Below are 26,525 nucleotides of genomic sequence, written 5' to 3'. Positions count from 1 at the left end.
TATGTTAAATTTGATCTCAAATGTCCAGCAGAAACCTTAAGCCCACATCAACTATGAAGACTGCTTTAGGAGACTTAGGTACAGTAATAAAATGAACAACCTACTGGCTTTGGGAAGGGAAAATAGAATTGCAGGCTATAAGATGCCCACAAACTCTATCAGAGCTAAAGAAGTGACTACTGATCAACAGAGATTTCCACTTAAACCTTGTGGAATTTGAACCTGGGTCTCCCATATGGGAGAATCAGTGCTCTAACCACTAGACTACAGCGGATGAGTTGAAGCTGGGCCAGCAAAACCTGGTCCTGTGTATTGCTGCCTATGCTAAGACTGTTGGCTGGCTGGTACAGTCAGAGTCAAACCCATAAATACATGAAAACTATCAGATCTAAAGAAGATGTGTTTGCTTCTATCAAAACCCAAAGACACTGTTGGCATCTGATGTATTTTTTGCTAAATGTATGTCTTGGTCTCTTTCTTAAATTGAAACTTACATGGATATATTTTGCTTGAAAGCACTAAATGTTATGTCCAGTACTCTATGTTAAATTTGATCTCAAATGTCCAGCAGAAACCTTAAGCCCACATCAACTATGAAGACTGCTTTAGGAGACTTAGGAACAGTAATAAATTTAACAACCTACTGGCTTTGGGAAGGGAAAAACGAATTGCAGGCTGTAAGATGCCCACAAACTCTATCAGAGCTAAAGAAGTGACTACTGGTCAACAGAGATTTCCACTTAAACCTTGTGGAATTTGAACCTGGGTCTCCCATATGGGAGAATCAGTGCTCCAACCACTAGACTACAGAGGATGAGTTGAAGCTGGGCCAGCAAAACCTGGTCCTGTGTATTGCTGCCTATGCTAAGACTGTTGGCTGGCTGGTACAGTCAGAGTCAAACCCATAAATACATGAAAACTATCAGATCTAAAGAAGATTTGTTTGCTTCTATCAAAACCCAAAGACACTGTTGGCATCTGATGTATTTTTTGCTAAATGTATGTCTTGGTCTCTTTCTTAAATTGAAACTTACATGGATATATTTTGCTTGAAAGCACTAAATGTTATGTCCAGTACTCTATGTTAAATTTGATCTCAAATGTCCAGCAGAAACCTTAAGCCCACATCAACTATGAAGACTGATTTAGGAGACTTAGGAACAGTAATAAAATGAACAACCTACTGGCTTTGGGAAGGGAAAAACGAATTGCAGGCTGTAAGATGCCTATAAACTCTATCAGAGCTAAAGAAGTGACTACTGGTCAATGGAGTATACCCCTTAAACCTTGTGGGATTCGAACCTGGGTCTCCCATATGGGAGAATCAATGCTCTAACCACTAGACTACATAGAATGAGTTGAAGCTGGGCCAGCAAAACCTGGTCCTGTGTATTGCTGCCTATGCTAAGACTGTTGGCTGGCTGGTACAGTCAGAGTCAAACCCACAAATACATGAAAACTATCAGATCTAAATAAGATTTGTTTGCTTCTTTCAAAACCCAAAGACACTGTTGGCATCTGATGTATTTTTTGTTAATTGTATGTCTTGGTCTCTTTCTTAAATTGAAACTTACATGGATATATTTTGCTTGAAAGCACGAAATGCTATGTCCAGTACTCTATGTTAAATTTGATCTCAAATGTCCAGCAGAAACCTTAAGCCCACATCAACTATGAAGACTGATTTAGGAGACTTAAGAACAGTAATAAAATGAACAACCTACTGGCTTTGGGAAGGGAAAATAGAATTGCAGGCTATAAGATGCCCACAAACTCTATTAGAGCTAAAGAAGTGACTACTGGTCAACAGAGATTTCCACTTAAACCTTGTGGAATTTGAACCTGGGTCTCCCATATAGGAGAATCAGTGCTCCAACCACTAGACTACAGAGGATGAGTTGAAGCTGGGCCAGCAAAACCTGGTCCTGTGTATTGCTGCCTATGCTAAGACTGTTGGCTGGCTGGTACAGTCAGAGTCAAACCCACAAATACATGAAAACTATCAGATCTAAAGAAGATTTGTTTGCTTCTTTCAAACCCCAAAGACACTGTTGGCATCTGATGTATTTTTGCTAATTGTATGTCTTGGTCTCTTTCTTAAATTGAAACTTACATGGATAAATTTTGCCTGAAAGCACTAAATGTTATGTCCAGTACTCTATGTTAAATTTGATCTCAAATGTCCAGCAGAAACCTTAAGCCCACATCAACTATGAAGACTGCTTTAGGAGACTTAGGAACAGTAATAAAATGAACAACCTACTGGCTTTGGGAAGGGAAAAACGAATTGCAGGCTGTAAGATGCCTATAAACTCTATCAGAGCTAAAGCAATGACTACTGGTCAATGGATAATACCCCTTATACCTTGTGGGATTTGAACCTGGGTCGCCCATATGGGAGAATCAGTGCTCTTACCACTAGACTACAGAGGATGAGTTGAAGCTGGGCCAGCAAAATCTGGTCCTGTGTATTGCTGCCTATGCTAAGACTGTTGGCTGGCTGGTACAGTCAGAGTCAAACCCACAAATACATGAAAACTATCAGATCTAAAGAAGATTTGTTTGCTTCTTTCAAACCCCAAAGACACTGTTGGCATCTGATGTATTTTTGCTAATTGTATGTCTTGGTCTCTTTCTTAAATTGAAACTTACATGGATATATTTTGCCTGAAAGCACTAAATGCTATGTCCAGTACTCTATGTTAAATTTGATCTCAAATGTCCAGCAGAAACCTTAAGCCCACATCAACTATGAAGACTGCTTTAGGAGACTTGGGTACAGTAATAAAATGAACAACCTACTGGCTTTGGGAAGGGAAAATAGAATTGCAGGCTATAAGATGCCCACAAACTCTATCAGAGCTAAAGAAGTGACTACTGGTCAACAGAGATTTCCACTTAAACCTTGTGGAATTTGATCCTGGGTCTCCCATATGGGAGAATCAGTGCTCCAACCACTAGACTACAGAGGATGAGTTGAAGCTGGGCCAGCAAAACCTGGTCCTGTGTATTGCTGCCTATGCTAAGACTGTTGGCTGGCTGGTACAGTCAGAGTCAAACCCATAAATACATGAAAACTATCAGATCTAAAGAAGATTTGTTTGCTTCTATCAAAACCCAAAGACACTGTTGGCATCTGATGTATTTTTTGCTAATTGTATGTCTTGGTCTCTTTCTTAAATTGAAACTTACATGGATATATTTTGCTTGAAAGCACTAAATGTTATGTCCAGTACTCTATGTTAAATTTGATCTCAAATGTCCAGCAGAAACCTTAAGCCCACATCAACTATGAAGACTGCTTTAGGAGACTTAGGAACAGTAATAAAATGAACAACCTACTGGCTTTGGGAAGGGAAAAACGAATTGCAGGCTGTAAGATGCCTATAAACTCTCTCAGAGCTAAAGCAGTGACTACTGGTCAATGGATAACACCCCTTAAACCTTGTGGGATTTGAACCTGGGTCTCCCATATGGGAGAATCAATGCTCTAACCACTAGACTACAGAGGATGAGTTGAAGCTGGGCCAGCAAAATCTGGTCCTGTGTATTGCTGAATATGATCAGATTGTTGGGTGGCTGGTACAGTCAGAGTCAAACCCACAAATACATGAAAACTATCAGAAAATTTGTTTGCTTCATTCAAAACCCAAAGACACTGTTGGCATCTGATGTATTTTTTGTTAATTGTATGTCTTGGTCTCTTTCTTAAATTGAAACTTACATGGATATATTTTACCTGAAAGCACTAAATGCTATGTCCAGTACTCTATGTTAAATTTGATCTCAAATGTCCAGCAGAAACCTTAAGCCCACATCAACTATGAAGACTGCTTTAGGAGACTTAGGTACAGTAATAAAATGAACAACCTACTGGCTTTGGGAAGGGAAAATAGAATTGCAGGCTATAAGATGCCCACAAACTCTATCAGAGCTAAAGAAGTGACTACTGATCAACAGAGATTTCCACTTAAACCTTGTGGAATTTGAACCTGGGTCTCCCATATGGGAGAATCAGTGCTCTAACCACTAGACTACAGCGGATGAGTTGAAGCTGGGCCAGCAAAACCTGGTCCTGTGTATTGCTGCCTATGCTAAGACTGTTGGCTGGCTGGTACAGTCAGAGTCAAACCCATAAATACATGAAAACTATCAGATCTAAAGAAGATGTGTTTGCTTCTATCAAAACCCAAAGACACTGTTGGCATCTGATGTATTTTTTGCTAAATGTATGTCTTGGTCTCTTTCTTAAATTGAAACTTACATGGATATATTTTGCTTGAAAGCACTAAATGTTATGTCCAGTACTCTATGTTAAATTTGATCTCAAATGTCCAGCAGAAACCTTAAGCCCACATCAACTATGAAGACTGCTTTAGGAGACTTAGGAACAGTAATAAATTTAACAACCTACTGGCTTTGGGAAGGGAAAAACGAATTGCAGGCTGTAAGATGCCCACAAACTCTATCAGAGCTAAAGAAGTGACTACTGGTCAACAGAGATTTCCACTTAAACCTTGTGGAATTTGAACCTGGGTCTCCCATATGGGAGAATCAGTGCTCCAACCACTAGACTACAGAGGATGAGTTGAAGCTGGGCCAGCAAAACCTGGTCCTGTGTATTGCTGCCTATGCTAAGACTGTTGGCTGGCTGGTACAGTCAGAGTCAAACCCATAAATACATGAAAACTATCAGATCTAAAGAAGATTTGTTTGCTTCTATCAAAACCCAAAGACACTGTTGGCATCTGATGTATTTTTTGCTAAATGTATGTCTTGGTCTCTTTCTTAAATTGAAACTTACATGGATATATTTTGCTTGAAAGCACTAAATGTTATGTCCAGTACTCTATGTTAAATTTGATCTCAAATGTCCAGCAGAAACCTTAAGCCCACATCAACTATGAAGACTGATTTAGGAGACTTAGGAACAGTAATAAAATGAACAACCTACTGGCTTTGGGAAGGGAAAAACGAATTGCAGGCTGTAAGATGCCTATAAACTCTATCAGAGCTAAAGAAGTGACTACTGGTCAATGGAGTATACCCCTTAAACCTTGTGGGATTCGAACCTGGGTCTCCCATATGGGAGAATCAATGCTCTAACCACTAGACTACATAGAATGAGTTGAAGCTGGGCCAGCAAAACCTGGTCCTGTGTATTGCTGCCTATGCTAAGACTGTTGGCTGGCTGGTACAGTCAGAGTCAAACCCACAAATACATGAAAACTATCAGATCTAAATAAGATTTGTTTGCTTCTTTCAAAACCCAAAGACACTGTTGGCATCTGATGTATTTTTTGTTAATTGTATGTCTTGGTCTCTTTCTTAAATTGAAACTTACATGGATATATTTTGCTTGAAAGCACGAAATGCTATGTCCAGTACTCTATGTTAAATTTGATCTCAAATGTCCAGCAGAAACCTTAAGCCCACATCAACTATGAAGACTGATTTAGGAGACTTAAGAACAGTAATAAAATGAACAACCTACTGGCTTTGGGAAGGGAAAATAGAATTGCAGGCTATAAGATGCCCACAAACTCTATTAGAGCTAAAGAAGTGACTACTGGTCAACAGAGATTTCCACTTAAACCTTGTGGAATTTGAACCTGGGTCTCCCATATAGGAGAATCAGTGCTCCAACCACTAGACTACAGAGGATGAGTTGAAGCTGGGCCAGCAAAACCTGGTCCTGTGTATTGCTGCCTATGCTAAGACTGTTGGCTGGCTGGTACAGTCAGAGTCAAACCCACAAATACATGAAAACTATCAGATCTAAAGAAGATTTGTTTGCTTCTTTCAAACCCCAAAGACACTGTTGGCATCTGATGTATTTTTGCTAATTGTATGTCTTGGTCTCTTTCTTAAATTGAAACTTACATGGATAAATTTTGCCTGAAAGCACTAAATGTTATGTCCAGTACTCTATGTTAAATTTGATCTCAAATGTCCAGCAGAAACCTTAAGCCCACATCAACTATGAAGACTGCTTTAGGAGACTTAGGAACAGTAATAAAATGAACAACCTACTGGCTTTGGGAAGGGAAAAACGAATTGCAGGCTGTAAGATGCCTATAAACTCTTTCAGAGCTAAAGCAATGACTACTGGTCAATGGATAATACCCCTTATACCTTGTGGGATTTGAACCTGGGTCGCCCATATGGGAGAATCAGTGCTCTTACCACTAGACTACAGAGGATGAGTTGAAGCTGGGCCAGCAAAATCTGGTCCTGTGTATTGCTGCCTATGCTAAGACTGTTGGCTGGCTGGTACAGTCAGAGTCAAACCCACAAATACATGAAAACTATCAGATCTAAAGAAGATTTGTTTGCTTCTTTCAAACCCCAAAGACACTGTTGGCATCTGATGTATTTTTGCTAATTGTATGTCTTGGTCTCTTTCTTAAATTGAAACTTACATGGATATATTTTGCCTGAAAGCACTAAATGCTATGTCCAGTACTCTATGTTAAATTTGATCTCAAATGTCCAGCAGAAACCTTAAGCCCACATCAACTATGAAGACTGCTTTAGGAGACTTGGGTACAGTAATAAAATGAACAACCTACTGGCTTTGGGAAGGGAAAATAGAATTGCAGGCTATAAGATGCCCACAAACTCTATCAGAGCTAAAGAAGTGACTACTGGTCAACAGAGATTTCCACTTAAACCTTGTGGAATTTGATCCTGGGTCTCCCATATGGGAGAATCAGTGCTCCAACCACTAGACTACAGAGGATGAGTTGAAGCTGGGCCAGCAAAACCTGGTCCTGTGTATTGCTGCCTATGCTAAGACTGTTGGCTGGCTGGTACAGTCAGAGTCAAACCCATAAATACATGAAAACTATCAGATCTAAAGAAGATTTGTTTGCTTCTATCAAAACCCAAAGACACTGTTGGCATCTGATGTATTTTTTGCTAATTGTATGTCTTGGTCTCTTTCTTAAATTGAAACTTACATGGATATATTTTGCTTGAAAGCACTAAATGTTATGTCCAGTACTCTATGTTAAATTTGATCTCAAATGTCCAGCAGAAACCTTAAGCCCACATCAACTATGAAGACTGCTTTAGGAGACTTAGGAACAGTAATAAAATGAACAACCTACTGGCTTTGGGAAGGGAAAAACGAATTGCAGGCTGTAAGATGCCTATAAACTCTCTCAGAGCTAAAGCAGTGACTACTGGTCAATGGATAACACCCCTTAAACCTTGTGGGATTTGAACCTGGGTCTCCCATATGGGAGAATCAATGCTCTAACCACTAGACTACAGAGGATGAGTTGAAGCTGGGCCAGCAAAATCTGGTCCTGTGTATTGCTGACTATGATCAGACTGTTGGCTGGCTGGTACAGTCAGAGTCAAACCCACAAATACATGAAAACTATCAGAAGATTTGTTTGCTTCATTCAAAACCCAAAGACACTGTTGGCATCTGATGTATTTTTTGTTAATTGTATGTCTTGGTCTCTTTCTTAAATTGAAACTTACATGGATATATTTTGCCTGAAAGCACTAAATGCTATGTCCAGTACTCTATGTTAAATTTGATCTCAAATGTCCAGCAGAAACCTTAAGCCCACATCAACTATGAAGACTGCTTTAGGAGACTTAGGTACAGTAATAAAATGAACAACCTACTGGCTTTGGGAAGGGAAAATAGAATTGCAGGCTATAAGATGCCCACAAACTCTATCAGAGCTAAAGAAGTGACTACTGGTCAACAGAGATTTCCACTTAAACCTTGTGGAATTTGAACCTGGGTCTCCCATATGGGAGAATCAGTGCTCTAACCACTAGACTACAGCGGATGAGTTGAAGCTGGGCCAGCAAAACCTGGTCCTGTGTATTGCTGCCTATGCTAAGACTGTTGGCTGGCTGGTACAGTCAGAGTCAAACCCATAAATACATGAAAACTATCAGATCTAAAGAAGATGTGTTTGCTTCTATCAAAACCCAAATACACTGTTGGCATCTGATGTATTTTTTGCTAATTGTATGTCTTGGTCTCTTTCTTAAATTGAAACTTACATGGATATATTTTGCTTGAAAGCACTAAATGTTATGTCCAGTACTCTATGTTAAATTTGATCTCAAATGTCCAGCAGAAACCTTAAGCCCACATCAACTATGAAGACTGATTTAGGAGACTTAGGAACAGTAATAAAATGAACAACCTACTGGCTTTGGGAAGGGAAAATAGAATTGCAGGCTATAAGATGCCCACAAACTCTATTAGAGCTAAAGAAGTGACTACTGGTCAACAGAGATTTCCACTTAAACCTTGTGGAATTTGAACCTGGGTCTCCCATATAGGAGAATCAGTGCTCCAACCACTAGACTACAGAGGATGAGTTGAAGCTGGGTCAGCAAAACCTGGTCCTGTGTATTGCTGCCTATGCTAAGACTGTTGGCTGGCTGGGACAGTCAGAGTCAAACCCACAAATACATGAAAACTATCAGATCTAAAGAAGATTTGTTTGCTTCTTTCAAACCCCAAAGACACTGTTGGCATCTGATGTATTTTTGCTAATTGTATGTCTTGGTCTCTTTCTTAAATTGAAACTTACATGGATATATTTTGCCTGAAAGCACTAAATGCTATGTCCAGTACTCTATGTTAAATTTGATCTCAAATGTCCAGCAGAAACCTTAAGCCCACATCAACTATGAAGACTGCTTTAGGAGACTTGGGTACAGTAATAAAATGAACAACCTACTGGCTTTGGGAAGGGAAAATAGAATTGCAGGCTATAAGATGCCCACAAACTCTATCAGAGCTAAAGAAGTGACTACTGGTCAACAGAGATTTCCACTTAAACCTTGTGGAATTTGAACCTGGGTCTCCCATATGGGAGAATCAGTGCTCCAACCACTACACTACAGAGGATGAGTTGAAGCTGGGCCAGCAAAACCTGGTCCTGTGTATTGCTGCCTATGCTAAGACTGTTGGCTGGCTGGTACAGTCAGAGTCAAACCCACAAATACATGAAAACTATCAGATCTAAAGAAGATTTGTTTGCTTCTATCAAAACCCAAAGACACTGTTTGCATTTGCTGTATTTTTTGCTAATTGTATGTCTAGGACCCTTTCTTCAAGTGTAACTCACATGAACATTTGGCTTGAAAGTACTAAATGTTATGTCCAGTACTCTATGTTAAATTTGATCTCAAATGTCCAGCAGAAACCTTAAGCCCACATCAACTATGAAGACTGATTTAGGAGACTTAGGAACAGTAATAAAATGAACAACCTACTGGCTTTGGGAAGGGAAAAACGAATTGCAGGCTGTAAGATGCCTATAAACTCTATCAGAGCTAAAGAAGTGACTACTGGTCAATGGAGAATACCCCTTAAACCTTGTGGGATTCGAACCTGGGTCTCCCATATGGGAGAATCAGTGCTCCAACCACTAGACTACAGAGGATGAGTTGAAGCTGGGCCAGCAAAACCTGGTCCTGTGTATTGCTGCCTATGCTAAGACTGTTGGCTGGCTGGTACAGTCAGAGTCAAACCCATAAATACATGAAAACTATCAGATCTAAAGAAGATTTGTTTGCTTCTATCAAAACCCAAAGACACTGTTGGCATCTGATGTATTTTTTGCTAATTGTATGTCTTGGTCTCTTTCTTAAATTGAAACTTACATGGATATATTTTGCTTGAAAGCACTAAATGTTATGTCCAGTACTCTATGTTAAATTTGATCTCAAATGTCCAGCAGAAACCTTAAGCCCACATCAACTATGAAGACTGCTTTAGGAGACTTAGGAACAGTAATAAAATGAACAACCTACTGGCTTTGGGAAGGGAAAAACGAATTGCAGGCTATAAGATGCCCACAAACTCTATCAGAGCTAAAGAAGTGACTACTGGTCAACAGAGATTTCCACTTAAACCTTGTGGAATTTGAACCTGGGTCTCCCATATGGGAGAATCAGTGCTCCAACCACTAGACTACAGAGGATGAGTTGAAGCTGGGCCAGCAAAACCTGGTCCTGTGTATTGCTGCCTATGCTAAGACTGTTGGCTGGCTGGTACAGTCAGAGTCAAACCCATAAATACATGAAAACTATCAGATCTAAAGAAGATTTGTTTGCTTCTATCAAAACCCAAAGACACTGTTGGCATCTGATGTATTTTTTGCTAATTGTATGTCTTGGTCTCTTTCTTAAATTGAAACTTACATGGATATATTTTGCTTGAAAGCACTAAATGTTATGTCCAGTACTCTATGTTAAATTTGATCTCAAATGTCCAGCAGAAACCTTAAGCCCACATCAACTATGAAGACTGATTTAGGAGACTTAGGAACAGTAATAAAATGAACAACCTACTGGCTTTGGGAAGGGAAAAACGAATTGCAGGCTGTAAGATGCCTATAAACTCTATCAGAGCTAAAGAAGTGACTACTGGTCAATGGAGTATACCCCTTAAACCTTGTGGGATTCGAACCTGGGTCTCCCATATGGGAGAATCAATGCTCAAACCACTAGACTACAGAGAATGAGTTGAAGCTGGGCCAGCAAAACCTGGTCCTGTGTATTGCTGCCTATGCTAAGACTGTTGGCTGGCTGGTACAGTCAGAGTCAAACCCACAAATACATGAAAACTATCAGATCTAAAGAAGATTTGTTTGCTTCTTTCAAAACCCAAAGACACTGTTGGCATCTGATGTATTTTTTGTTAATTGTATGTCTTGGTCTCTTTCTTAAATTGAAACTTACATGGATATATTTTGCTTGAAAGCACGAAATGCTATGTCCAGTACTCTATGTTAAATTTGATCTCAAATGTCCAGCAGAAACCTTAAGCCCACATCAACTATGAAGACTGATTTAGGAGACTTAGGAACAGTAATAAAATGAACAACCTACTGGCTTTGGGAAGGGAAAATAGAATTGCAGGCTATAAGATGCCCACAAACTCTATTAGAGCTAAAGAAGTGACTACTGGTCAACAGAGATTTCCACTTAAACCTTGTGGAATTTGAACCTGGGTCTCCCATATAGGAGAATCAGTGCTCCAACCACTAGACTACAGAGGATGAGTTGAAGCTGGGCCAGCAAAACCTGGTCCTGTGTATTGCTGCCTATGCTAAGACTGTTGGCTGGCTGGTACAGTCAGAGTCAAACCCACAAATACATGAAAACTATCAGATCTAAAGAAGATTTGTTTGCTTCTTTCAAACCCCAAAGACACTGTTGGCATCTGATGTATTTTTGCTAATTGTATGTCTTGGTCTCTTTCTTAAATTGAAACTTACATGGATATATTTTGCCTGAAAGCACTAAATGCTATGTCCAGTACTCTATGTTAAATTTGATCTCAAATGTCCAGCAGAAACCTTAAGCCCACATCAACTATGAAGACTGCTTTAGGAGACTTGGGTACAGTAATAAAATGAACAACCTACTGGCTTTGGGAAGGGAAAATAGAATTGCAGGCTATAAGATGCCCACAAACTCTATCAGAGCTAAAGAAGTGACTACTGGTCAACAGAGATTTCCACTTAAACCTTGTGGAATTTGAACCTGGGTCTCCCATATGGGAGAATCAGTGCTCCAACCACTACACTACAGAGGATGAGTTGAAGCTGGGCCAGCAAAACCTGGTCCTGTGTATTGCTGCCTATGCTAAGACTGTTGGCTGGCTGGTACAGTCAGAGTCAAACCCACAAATACATGAAAACTATCAGATCTAAAGAAGATTTGTTTGCTTCTATCAAAACCCAAAGACACTGTTTGCATTTGCTGTATTTTTTGCTAATTGTATGTCTAGGACCCTTTCTTCAAGTGTAACTCACATGAACATTTGGCTTGAAAGTACTAAATGTTATGTCCAGTACTCTATGTTAAATTTGATCTCAAATGTCCAGCAGAAACCTTAAGCCCACATCAACTATGAAGACTGATTTAGGAGACTTAGGAACAGTAATAAAATGAACAACCTACTGGCTTTGGGAAGGGAAAAACGAATTGCAGGCTGTAAGATGCCTATAAACTCTATCAGAGCTAAAGAAGTGACTACTGGTCAATGGAGAATACCCCTTAAACCTTGTGGGATTCCAACCTGGGTCTCCCATATGGGAGAATCAGTGCTCCAACCACTAGACTACAGAGGATGAGTTGAAGCTGGGCCAGCAAAACCTGGTCCTGTGTATTGCTGCCTATGCTAAGACTGTTGGCTGGCTGGTACAGTCAGAGTCAAACCCATAAATACATGAAAACTATCAGATCTAAAGAAGATTTGTTTGCTTCTATCAAAACCCAAAGACACTGTTGGCATCTGATGTATTTTTTGCTAATTGTATGTCTTGGTCTCTTTCTTAAATTGAAACTTACATGGATATATTTTGCTTGAAAGCACTAAATGTTATGTCCAGTACTCTATGTTAAATTTGATCTCAAATGTCCAGCAGAAACCTTAAGCCCACATCAACTATGAAGACTGCTTTAGGAGACTTAGGAACAGTAATAAAATGAACAACCTACTGGCTTTGGGAAGGGAAAAACGAATTGCAGGCTATAAGATGCCCACAAACTCTATCAGAGCTAAAGAAGTGACTACTGGTCAACAGAGATTTCCACTTAAACCTTGTGGAATTTGAACCTGGGTCTCCCATATGGGAGAATCAGTGCTCCAACCACTAGACTACAGAGGATGAGTTGAAGCTGGGCCAGCAAAACCTGGTCCTGTGTATTGCTGCCTATGCTAAGACTGTTGGCTGGCTGGTACAGTCAGAGTCAAACCCATAAATACATGAAAACTATCAGATCTAAAGAAGATTTGTTTGCTTCTATCAAAACCCAAAGACACTGTTGGCATCTGATGTATTTTTTGCTAATTGTATGTCTTGGTCTCTTTCTTAAATTGAAACTTACATGGATATATTTTGCTTGAAAGCACTAAATGTTATGTCCAGTACTCTATGTTAAATTTGATCTCAAATGTCCAGCAGAAACCTTAAGCCCACATCAACTATGAAGACTGATTTAGGAGACTTAGGAACAGTAATAAAATGAACAACCTACTGGCTTTGGGAAGGGAAAAACGAATTGCAGGCTGTAAGATGCCTATAAACTCTATCAGAGCTAAAGAAGTGACTACTGGTCAATGGAGTATACCCCTTAAACCTTGTGGGATTCGAACCTGGGTCTCCCATATGGGAGAATCAATGCTCAAACCACTAGACTACAGAGAATGAGTTGAAGCTGGGCCAGCAAAACCTGGTCCTGTGTATTGCTGCCTATGCTAAGACTGTTGGCTGGCTGGTACAGTCAGAGTCAAACCCACAAATACATGAAAACTATCAGATCTAAAGAAGATTTGTTTGCTTCTTTCAAAACCCAAAGACACTGTTGGCATCTGATGTATTTTTTGTTAATTGTATGTCTTGGTCTCTTTCTTAAATTGAAACTTACATGGATATATTTTGCTTGAAAGCACGAAATGCTATGTCCAGTACTCTATGTTAAATTTGATCTCAAATGTCCAGCAGAAACCTTAAGCCCACATCAACTATGAAGACTGATTTAGGAGACTTAAGAACAGTAATAAAATGAACAACCTACTGGCTTTGGGAAGGGAAAATAGAATTGCAGGCTATAAGATGCCCACAAACTATTAGAGCTAAAGAAGTGACTACTGGTCAACAGAGATTTCGACTTAAACCTTGTGGAATTTGAACCTGGGTCTCCCATATAGGAGAATCAGTGCTCCAACCACTAGACTACAGAGGATGAGTTGAAGCTGGGCCAGCAAAACCTGGTCCTGTGTATTGCTGCCTATGCTAAGACTGTTGGCTGGCTGGTACAGTCAGAGTCAAACCCACAAATACATGAAAACTATCAGATCTAAAGAAGATTTGTTTGCTTCTTTCAAACCCCAAAGACACTGTTGGCATCTGATGCATTTTTGCTAATTGTATGTCTTGGTCTCTTTCTTAAATTGAAACTTACATGGATATATTTTGCCTGAAAGCACTAAATGTTATGTCCAGTACTCTATGTTAAATTTGATCTCAAATGTCCAGCAGAAACCTTAAGCCCACATCAACTATGAAGACTGCTTTAGGAGACTTAGGAACAGTAATAAAATGAACAACCTACTGGCTTTGGGAAGGGAAAAACGAATTGCAGGCTGTAAGATGCCTATAAACTCTATCAGAGCTAAAGCAGTGACTACTGGTCAATGGATAATACCCCTTATACCTTTTGGGATTCGAACCTGGGTCTCCCATATGGGAGAATCAATGCTCTAACCACCAGACTACAGAGAATGAGTTGAAGCTTGGCCAGCAAAACCTGGTCCTGTGTATTGCTGCCTATGCTAAGACTGTTGGCTGGCTGGTACAGTCAGAGTCAAACCCACAAATACATGAAAACTATCAGATCTAAAGAAGATTTGTTTGCTTCTTTCAAAACCCAAAGACACTGTTGGCATCTGATGTATTTTTTGTTAATTGTATGTCTTGGTCTCTTTCTTAAATTGAAACTTACATGGATATATTTTGCTTGAAAGCACGAAATGCTATGTCCAGTACTCTATGTTAAATTTGATCTCAAATGTCCAGCAGAAACCTTAAGCCCACATCAACTATGAAGACTGATTTAGGAGACTTAAGAACAGTAATAAAATGAACAACCTACTGGCTTTGGGAAGGGAAAATAGAATTGCAGGCTATAAGATGCCCACAAACTCTATTAGAGCTAAAGAAGTGACTACTGGTCAACCGAGATTTCCACTTAAACCTTGTGGAATTTGAATCTGGGTCTCCCATATAGGAGAATCAGTGCTCCAACCACTAGACTACAGAGGATGAGTTGAAGCTGGGCCAGCAAAACCTGGTCCTGTGTATTGCTGCCTATGCTAAGACTGTTGGCTGGCTGGTACAGTCAGAGTCAAACCCACAAATACATGAAAACTATCAGATCTAAAGAAGATTTGTTTGCTTCTTTCAAACCCCAAAGACACTGTTGGCATCTGATGTATTTTTGCTAATTGTATGTCTTGGTCTCTTTCTTAAATTGAAACTTACATGGATATATTTTGCCTGAAAGCACTAAATGTTATGTCCAGTACTCTATGTTAAATTTGATCTCAAATGTCCAGCAGAAACCTTAAGCCCACATCAACTATGAAGACTGCTTTAGAAGGCTTAGGAACAGTAATAAAATGAACAACCTACTGGCTTTGGGAAGGGAAAAACGAATTGCAGGCTGTAAGATGCCCACAAACTCTATCAGAGCTAAAGAAGTGACTACTGGTCAACAGAGATTTCCACTTAAACCTTGTGGAATTTGAACCTGGGTCTCCCATATGGGAGAATCAGTGCTCCAACCACTAGACTACAGAGGATGAGTTGAAGCTGGGCCAGCAAAACCTGGTCCTGTGTATTGCTGCCTATGCTAAGACTGTTGGCTGGCTGGTACAGTCAGAGTCAAACCCATAAATACATAAAAACTATCAGATCTAAAGAAGATTTGTTTGCTTCTATCAAAACCCAAAGACACTGTTTGCATTTGCTGTATTTTTTGCTAATTGTATGTCTAGGACCCTTTCTTCAAGTGTAACTCACATGAACATTTGGCTTGAAAGTACTAAATGTTATGTCCAGTACTCTATGTTAAATTTGATCTCAAATGTCCAGCAGAAACCTTAAGCCCACATCAACTATGAAGACTGATTTAGGAGACTTAGGAACAGTAATAAAATGAACAACCTACTGGCTTTGGGAAGGGAAAAACGAATTGCAGGCTGTAAGATGCCTATAAACTCTATCAGAGCTAAAGAAGTGACTACTGGTCAATGGAGAATACCCCTTAAACCTTGTGGGATTCGAACCTGGGTCTCCCATATGGGAGAATCAGTGCTCCAACCACTAGACTACAGAGGATGAGTTGAAGCTGGGCCAGCAAAACCTGGTCCTGTGTATTGCTGCCTATGCTAAGACTGTTGGCTGGCTGGTACAGTCAGAGTCAAACCCATAAATACATGAAAACTATCAGATCTAAAGAAGATTTGTTTGCTTCTATCAAAACCCAAAGACACTGTTGGCATCTGATGTATTTTTTGCTAATTGTATATCTTGGTCTCTTTCTTAAATTGAAACTTACATGGATATATTTTGCTTGAAAGCACTAAATGTTATGTCCAGTACTCTATGTTAAATTTGATCTCAAATGTCCAGCAGAAACCTTAAGCCCACATCAACTATGAAGACTGCTTTAGGAGACTTAGGAACAGTAATAAAATGAACAACCTACTGGCTTTGGGAAGGGAAAAACGAATTGCAGGCTGTAACATGCCTATAAACTCTATCAGAGCTAAAGCAGTGACTACTGGTCAATGGATAATACCCCTTAAACCTTGTGGGATTTGAACCTGGGTCTCCCAATGGGAGAATCAATGCTCTAACCACCAGACTACAGAGAATGAGTTGAAGCTGGGCCAGCAAAACCTGGTCCTGTGTATTGCTGCCTATGCTAAGACTGTTGGCTGGCTGGTACAGTCAGAGTCAAACCCACAAATACATGAAAACTATCAGATCTAAAGAAGATTTGTTTGCTTCTTTCAAAACCCAAAGACACTGTTGGCATCTGATGTATTTTTTGTTAATTGTATGTCTTGGTCTCTTTCTTAAATTGAAACTTACATGGATATATTTTGCTTGAAAGCACGAAATGCTATGTCCAGTACTCTATGTTAAATTTGATCTCAAATGTCCAGCAGAAACCTTAAGCCCACATCAACTATGAAGACTGATTTAGGAGACTTAAGAACAGTAATAAAATGAACAACCTACTGGCTTTGGGAAGGGAAAATAGAATTGCAGGCTATAAGATGCCCACAAACTCTATTAGAGCTAAAGAAGTGACTACTGGTCAACAGAGATTTCCACTTAAACCTTGTGGAATTTGAATCTGGGTCTCCCATATAGGAGAATCAGTGCTCCAACCACTAGACTACAGAGGATGAGTTGAAGCTGGGCCAGCAAAACCTGGTCCTGTGTATTGCTGCCTATGCTAAGACTGTTGGCTGGCTGGTACAGTCAGAGTCAAACCCATAAATACATAAAAACTATCAGATCTAAAGAAGATTTGTTTGCTTCTATCAAAACCCAAAGACACTGTTTGCATTTGCTGTATTTTTTGCTAATTGTATGTCTAGGACCCTTTCTTCAAGTGTAACTCACATGAACATTTGGCTTGAAAGTACTAAATGTTATGTCCAGTACTCTATGTTAAATTTGATCTCAAATGTCCAGCAGAAACCTTAAGCCCACATCAACTATGAAGACTGATTTAGGAGACTTAGGAACAGTAATAAAATGAACAACCTACTGGCTTTGGGAAGGGAAAAACGAATTGCAGGCTGTAAGATGCCTATAAACTCTATCAGAGCTAAAGAAGTGACTACTGGTCAATGGAGAATACCCCTTAAACCTTGTGGGATTCGAACCTGGGTCTCCCATATGGGAGAATCAGTGCTCCAACCACTAGACTACAGAGGATGAGTTGAAGCTGGGCCAGCAAAACCTGGTCCTGTGTATTGCTGCCTATGCTAAGACTGTTGGCTGGCTGGTACAGTCAGAGTCAAACCCATAAATACATGAAAACTATCAGATCTAAAGAAGATTTGTTTGCTTCTATCAAAACCCAAAGACACTGTTGGCATCTGATGTATTTTTTGCTAATTGTATATCTTGGTCTCTTTCTTAAATTGAAACTTACATGGATATATTTTGCTTGAAAGCACTAAATGTTATGCCCAGTACTCTATGTTAAATTTGATCTCAAATGTCCAGCAGAAACCTTAAGCCCACATCAACTATGAAGACTGCTTTAGGAGACTTAGGAACAGTAATAAAATGAACAACCTACTGGCTTTGGGAAGGGAAAAACGAATTGCAGGCTGTAAGATGCCTATAAACTCTATCAGAGCTAAAGCAGTGACTACTGGTCAATGGATAATACCCCTTAAACCTTGTGGGATTTGAACCTGGGTCTCCCAATGGGAGAATCAATGCTCTAACCACTAGACTACAGAGGATGAGTTGAAGCTGGGCCAGCAAAACCTGGTCCTGTGTATTGCTGCCTATGCTAAGACTGTTGGCTGGCTGGTACAGTCAGAGTCAAACCCACAAATACATGAAAACTATCAGATCTAAAGAAGATTTGTTTGCTTCTTTCAAACCCCAAAGACACTGTTGGCATCTGATGTATTTTTGCTAATTGTATGTCTTGGTCTCTTTCTTAAATTGAAACTTACATGGATATATTTTGCCTGAAAGCACTAAATGCTATGTCCAGTACTCTATGTTAAATTTGATCTCAAATGTCCAGCAGAAACCTTAAGCCCACATCAACTATGAAGACTGCTTTAGGAGACTTGGGTACAGTAATAAAATGAACAACCTACTGGCTTTGGGAAGGGAAAAACGAATTGCAGGCTATAAGATGCCCACAAACTCTATCAGAGCTAAAGAAGTGACTACTGGTCAACAGAGATTTCCACTTAAACCTTGTGGAATTTGAACCTGGGTCTCCCATATGGGAGAATCAGTGCTCCAACCACTAGACTACAGAGGATGAGTTGAAGCTGGGCCAGCAAAACCTGGTCCTGTGTATTGCTGCCTATGCTAAGACTGTTGGCTGGCTGGTACAGTCAGAGTCAAACCCATAAATACATGAAAACTATCAGATCTAAAGAAGATTTGTTTGCTTCTATCAAAACCCAAAGACACTGTTGGCATCTGATGTATTTTTTGCTAATTGTATATCTTGGTCTCTTTCTTAAATTGAAACTTACATGGATATATTTTGCTTGAAAGCACTAAATGTTATGTCCAGTACTCTATGTTAAATTTGATCTCAAATGTCCAGCAGAAACCTTAAGCCCACATCAACTATGAAGACTGCTTTAGGAGACTTAGGAACAGTAATAAAATGAACAACCTACTGGCTTTGGGAAGGGAAAAACGAATTGCAGGCTGTAAGATGCCTATAAACTCTATCAGAGCTAAAGCAGTGACTACTGGTCAATGGATAATACCCCTTAAACCTTGTGGGATTTGAACCTGGGTCTCCCAATGGGAGAATCAATGCTCTAACCACCAGACTACAGAGAATGAGTTGAAGCTGGGCCAGCAAAACCTGGTCCTGTGTATTGCTGCCTATGCTAAGACTGTTGGCTGGCTGGTACAGTCAGAGTCAAACCCACAAATACATGAAAACTATCAGATCTAAAGAAGATTTGTTTGCTTCTTTCAAAACCCAAAGACACTGTTGGCATCTGATGTATTTTTTGTTAATTGTATGTCTTGGTCTCTTTCTTAAATTGAAACTTACATGGATATATTTTGCTTGAAAGCACGAAATGCTATGTCCAGTACTCTATGTTAAATTTGATCTCAAATGTCCAGCAGAAACCTTAAGCCCACATCAACTATGAAGACTGATTTAGGAGACTTAAGAACAGTAATAAATTGAACAACCTACTGGCTTTGGGAAGGGAAAATAGAATTGCAGGCTATAAGATGCCCACAAACTCTATTAGAGCTAAAGAAGTGACTACTGGTCAACAGAGATTTCCACTTAAACCTTGTGGAATTTGAATCTGGGTCTCCCATATAGGAGAATCAGTGCTCCAACCACTAGACTACAGAGGATGAGTTGAAGCTGGGCCAGCAAAACCTGGTCCTGTGTATTGCTGCCTATGCTAAGACTGTTGGCTGGCTGGTACAGTCAGAGTCAAACCCATAAATACATAAAAACTATCAGATCTAAAGAAGATTTGTTTGCTTCTATCAAAACCCAAAGACACTGTTTGCATTTGCTGTATTTTTTGCTAATTGTATGTCTAGGACCCTTTCTTCAAGTGTAACTCACATGAACATTTGGCTTGAAAGTACTAAATGTTATGTCCAGTACTCTATGTTAAATTTGATCTCAAATGTCCAGCAGAAACCTTAAGCCCACATCAACTATGAAGACTGATTTAGGAGACTTAGGAACAGTAATAAAATGAACAACCTACTGGCTTTGGGAAGGGAAAAACGAATTGCAGGCTGTAAGATGCCTATAAACTCTATCAGAGCTAAAGAAGTGACTACTGGTCAATGGAGAATACCCCTTAAACCTTGTGGGATTCGAACCTGGGTCTCCCATATGGGAGAATCAGTGCTCCAACCACTAGACTACAGAGGATGAGTTGAAGCTGGGCCAGCAAAACCTGGTCCTGTGTATTGCTGCCTATGCTAAGACTGTTGGCTGGCTTGTACAGTCAGAGTCAAACCCATAAATACATGAAAACTATCAGATCTAAAGAAGATTTGTTTGCTTCTATCAAAACCCAAAGACACTGTTGGCATCTGATGTATTTTTTGCTAATTGTATATCTTGGTCTCTTTCTTAAATTGAAACTTACATGGATATATTTTGCTTGAAAGCACTAAATGTTATGCCCAGTACTCTATGTTAAATTTGATCTCAAATGTCCAGCAGAAACCTTAAGCCCACATCAACTATGAAGACTGCTTTAGGAGACTTAGGAACAGTAATAAAATGAACAACCTACTGGCTTTGGGAAGGGAAAAACGAATTGCAGGCTGTAAGATGCCTATAAACTCTATCAGAGCTAAAGCAGTGACTACTGGTCAATGGATAATACCCCTTAAACCTTGTGGGATTTGAACCTGGGTCTCCCAATGGGAGAATCAATGCTCTAACCACTAGACTACAGAGGATGAGTTGAAGCTGGGCCAGCAAAACCTGGTCCTGTGTATTGCTGCCTATGCTAAGACTGTTGGCTGGCTGGTACAGTCAGAGTCAAACCCACAAATACATGAAAACTATCAGATCTAAAGAAGATTTGTTTGCTTCTTTCAAACCCCAAAGACACTGTTGGCATCTGATGTATTTTTGCTAATTGTATGTCTTGGTCTCTTTCTTAAATTGAAACTTACATGGATATATTTTGCCTGAAAGCACTAAATGCTATGTCCAGTACTCTATGTTAAATTTGATCTCAAATGTCCAGCAGAAACCTTAAGCCCACATCAACTATGAAGACTGCTTTAGGAGACTTAGGAACAGTAATAAAATGAACAACCTACTGGCTTTGGGAAGGGAAAAACGAATTGCAGGCTGTAAGATGCCTATAAACTCCATCAGAGCTAAAGAAGTGACTACTGGTCAATGGAGTATACCCCTTAAACCTTGTGGGATTGGAACCTGGGTCTCCCATATGGGAGAATCAATGCTCAAACCACTAGACTACAGAGAATGAGTTGAAGCTGGGCCAGCAAAACCTGGTCCTGTGTATTGCTGCCTATGCTAAGACTGTTGGCTGGCTGGTACAGTCAGAGTCAAACCCACAAATACATGAAAACTATCAGATCTAAAGAAGATTTGTTTGCTTCTTTCAAAACCCAAAGACACTGTTGGCATCTGATGTATTTTTTGTTAATTGTATGTCTTGGTCTCTTTCTTAAATTGAAACTTACATGGATATATTTTGCCTGAAAGCACTAAATGTTATGTCCAGTACTCTATGTTAAATTTGATCTCAAATGTCCAGCAGAAACCTTAAGCCCACATCAACTATGAAGACTGCTTTAGGAGACTTAGGAACAGTAATAAAATGAACAACCTACTGGCTTTGGGAAGGGAAAAACGAATTGCAGGCTGTAAGATGCCTATAAACTCTATCAGAGCTAAAGCAGTGACTACTGGTCAATGGAAAATACCCCTTATACCTTGTGGGATTTGAACCTGGGTCTCCCAATGGGAGAATCAATGCTCTAACCACTAGACTACAGAGGATGAGTTGAAGCTGGGCCAGCAAAACCTGGTCCTGTGTATTGATGCCTATGCTAAGACTGTTGGCTGGCTTTTACAGTCAGAGTCAAACCCATAAATACATGAAAACTATCAGATCTAAAGAAGATTTGTTTGCTTCTATCAAAACCCAAAGACACTGTTGGCATCTGGTGTATTTTTTGCTAATTGTATGTCCAGGACTCTTTCTTAAATTGAAAATTACATGGATACATTTTGCTTGAAAGCACTAAATGTTATGTCCAGTACTCTATGTTAAATTTGATCTCAAATGTCCAACAGAAACATTAAGCCCACATCAACTATGAAGACTGCTTTAGGAGACTTAGGAACAGTAATAAAATGAACAACCTACTGGCTTTGGGAATGGAAAAACGAATTGCAGGCTGTAAGATGCCTATAAACTCTATCAGAGCTAAAGAAGTGACTACTGGTCAACAGAGATTTCCACTTAAACCTTGTGGAATTTGATCCTGGGTCTCCCATATGGGAGAATCAGTGCTCCAACCACTAGACTACAGAGGATGAGTTGAAGCTGGGCCAGCAAAACCTGGTCCTGTGTATTGCTGCCTATGCTAAGACTGTTGGCTGGCTGGTACAGTCTAAAGAAGATTTAAAGAAGATTTGTTTGCTTCTATCAAAACCCAAAGACACTGTTGGCATCTGATGTATTTTTTGTTAATTGTATGTCTTGGTCTCTTTCTTAAATTGAAACTTACATGGATATATTTTGCCTGAAAGCACTAAATGCTATGTCCAGTACTCTATGTTAAATTTGATCTCAAATGTCCAGCAGAAACCTTAAGCCCACATCAACTATGAAGACTGCTTTAGGAGACTTAGGTACAGTAATAAAATGAACAACCTACTGGCTTTGGGAAGGGAAAATAGAATTGCAGGCTATAAGATGCCCACAAACTCTATCAGAGCTAAAGAAGTGACTACTGATCAACAGAGATTTCCACTTAAACCTTGTGGAATTTGAACCTGGGTCTCCCATATGGGAGAATCAGTGCTCTAACCACTAGACTACAGCGGATGAGTTGAAGCTGGGCCAGCAAAACCTGGTCCTGTGTATTGCTGCCTATGCTAAGACTGTTGGCTGGCTGGTACAGTCAGAGTCAAACCCATAAATACATGAAAACTATCAGATCTAAAGAAGATGTGTTTGCTTCTATCAAAACCCAAAGACACTGTTGGCATCTGATGTATTTTTTGCTAATTGTATGTCTTGGTCTCTTTCTTAAATTGAAACTTACATGGATATATTTTGCTTGAAAGCACTAAATGTTATGTCCAGTACTCTATGTTAAATTTGATCTCAAATGTCCAGCAGAAACCTTAAGCCCACATCAACTATGAAGACTGCTTTAGGAGACTTAGGAACAGTAATAAATTTAACAACCTACTGGCTTTGGGAAGGGAAAAACCAATTGCAGGCTGTAAGATGCCCATAAACTCTATCAGAGCTAAAGAAATAACTACTGGTCAACGGAGAATTCAACTCAAACCTTGTGGGATTTGAAACTGGGTCTCCCATATGGGAGAATCAGTGCTCTAATCACTAGACTACAGAGGATGAGTTGAAGCTGGGCCAGCAAAACCTGGTCCTGTGTATTGTTGCCTATGCCAAGACTGTTGGCTGGCTGGTACAGTCAGAGTCAAACCCACAAATACATGAAAACTATCAGATCTAAAGAAGATTTGTTTGCTTCTATCAAAACCCAAAGACACTGTTTGCATTTGCTGTATTTTTTGCTAATTGTATGTCTAGGACCCTTTCTTCAAGTGTAACTCACATGAACATTTGGCTTGAAAGTACTAAATGTTATGTCCAGTACTCTATGTTAAATTTGATCTCAAATGTCCAGCAGAAACCTTAAGCCCACATCAACTATGAAGACTGATTTAGGAGACTTAGGAACAGTAATAAAATGAACAACCTACTGGCTTTGGGAAGGGAAAAACGAATTGCAGGCTGTAAGATGCCTATAAACTCTATCAGAGCTAAAGAATTGACTACTGGTCAATGGAGAATACCCCTTAAACCTTGGGGGATTTGAACCTGGGTCTCCCATATGGGAGAATCAGTGCTCTAACCACTAGACTACAGAGGATGAGTTGAAGCTGGGCCAGCAAAGTCTGGTCCTGTGTATTGCTGACTATGATCAGACTGTTGGCTGGCTGGTACAGTCAGAGTCAAACCCACAAATACATGAAAACTATCAGAAGATTTGTTTGCTTCATTCAAAACCCAAAGACACTGTTGGCATCTGGTGTATTTTTTGCTAATTGTATGTCCAGGACTCTATCTTAAATTGAAAATTACATGGATACATTTTGCTTGAAAGCACTAAATGTTATGTCCAGTACTCTATGTTAAATTTGATCTCAAATGTCCAACAGAAACATTAAGCCCACATCAACTATGAAGACTGCTTTAGGAGACTTAGGAACAGTAATAAAATGAACAACCTACTGGCTTTGGGAAGGGAAAAACGAATTGCAGGCTGTAAGATGCCTATAAACTCTATCAGAGCTAAAGAAGTGACTACTGGTCAACAGAGATTTCCACTTAAACCTTGTGGAATTTGATCCTGGGTCTCCCATATGGGAGAATCAGTGCTCCAACCACTAGACTACAGAGGATGAGTTGAAGCTGGGCCAGCAAAACCTGGTCCTGTGTATTGCTGCCTATGCTAAGACTGTTGGCTGGCTGGTACAGTCAGAGTCAAACCCATAAATACATGAAAACTATCAGATCTAAAGAAGATTTGTTTGCTTCTATCAAAACCCAAAGACACTGTTGGCATCTGATGTATTTTTTGCTAATTGTATGTCTTGGTCTCTTTCTTAAATTGAAACTTACATGGATATATTTTGCTTGAAAGCACTAAATGTTATGTCCAGTACTCTATGTTAAATTTGATCTCAAATGTCCAGCAGAAACCTTAAGCCCACATCAACTATGAAGACTGCTTTAGGAGACTTAGGAACAGTAATAAAATGAATCAGAGCTAAAGAAATAACTACTGGTCAACGGAGAATTCAACTCAAACCTTGTGGGATTTGAAACTGGGTCTCCCATATGGGAGAATCAGTGCTCTAATCACTAGACTACAGAGGATGAGTTGAAGCTGGGCCAGCAAAACCTGGTCCTGTGTATTGTTGCCTATGCCAAGACTGTTGGCTGGCTGGTACAGTCAGAGTCAAACCCACAAATACATGAAAACTATCAGATCTAAAGAAGATTTGTTTGCTTCTATCAAAACCCAAAGACACTGTTTGCATTTGCTGTATTTTTTGCTAATTGTATGTCTAGGACCCTTTCTTCAAGTGTAACTCACATGAACATTTGGCTTGAAAGTACTAAATGTTATGTCCAGTACTCTATGTTAAATTTGATCTCAAATGTCCAGCAGAAACCTTAAGCCCACATCAACTATGAAGACTGCTTTAGGAGACTTAGGAACAGTAATAAAATGAACAACCTACTGGCTTTGGGAAGGGAAAAACGAATTGCAGGCTGTAAGATGCCTATAAACTCTATCAGAGCTAAAGAATTGACTACTGGTCAATGGAGAATACCCCTTAAACCTTGGGGGATTTGAACCTGGGTCTCCCATATGGGAGAATCAGTGCTCTAACCACTAGACTACAGAGGATGAGTTGAAACTGCCAGCAAAATCTGGTCCTGTGTATTGCTGACTATGATCAGACTGTTGGCTGGCTGGTACAGTCAGAGTCAAACCCACAAATACATGAAAACTATCAGAAGATTTGTTTGCTTCATTCAAAACCCAAAGACACTGTTGGCATCTGGTGTATTTTTTGCTAATTGTATGTCCAGGACTCTATCTTAAATTGAAAATTACATGGATACATTTTGCTTGAAAGCACTAAATGTTATGTCCAGTACTCTATGTTAAATTTGATCTCAAATGTCCAGCAGAAACCTTAAGCCCACATCAACTATGAAGACTGCTTTAGGAGACTTAGGAACAGTAATAAAATGAATCAGAGCTAAAGAAATAACTACTGGTCAACGGAGAATTCAACTCAAACCTTGTGGGATTTGAAACTGGGTCTCCCATATGGGAGAATCAGTGCTCTAATCACTAGACTACAGAGGATGAGTTGAAGCTGGGCCAGCAAAACCTGGTCCTGTGTATTGTTGCCTATGCCAAGACTGTTGGCTGGCTGGTACAGTCAGAGTCAAACCCACAAATACATGAAAACTATCAGATCTAAAGAAGATTTGTTTGCTTCTATCAAAACTCAAAGACACTGTTTGCATTTGCTGTATTTTTTGCTAATTGTATGTCTAGGACCCTTTCTTCAAGTGTAACTCACATGAACATTTGGCTTGAAAGTACTAAATGTTATGTCCAGTACTCTGTGTTAAATTTGATCTCAAATGTCCAGCAGAAACCTTAAGCCCACATCAACTATGAAGACTGATTTAGGAGACTTAGGAACAGTAATAAAATGAACAACCTACTGGCTTTGGGAAGGGAAAAACGAATTGCAGGCTGTAAGATGCCTATAAACTCTATCAGAGCTAAAGAATTGACTACTGGTCAATGGAGAATACCCCTTAAACCTTGGGGGATTTGAACCTGGGTCTCCCATATGGGAGAATCAGTGCTCTAACCACTAGACTACAGAGGATGAGTTGA

This window comes from Misgurnus anguillicaudatus, chromosome 20, assembly GCF_027580225.2.
Source record: "Misgurnus anguillicaudatus chromosome 20, ASM2758022v2, whole genome shotgun sequence".
NCBI lineage: Eukaryota > Metazoa > Chordata > Actinopteri > Cypriniformes > Cobitidae > Misgurnus > Misgurnus anguillicaudatus.
The sequence above is the reverse complement of the archived record's forward strand: the minus strand, read 5'-3'. Positions refer to the sequence as shown.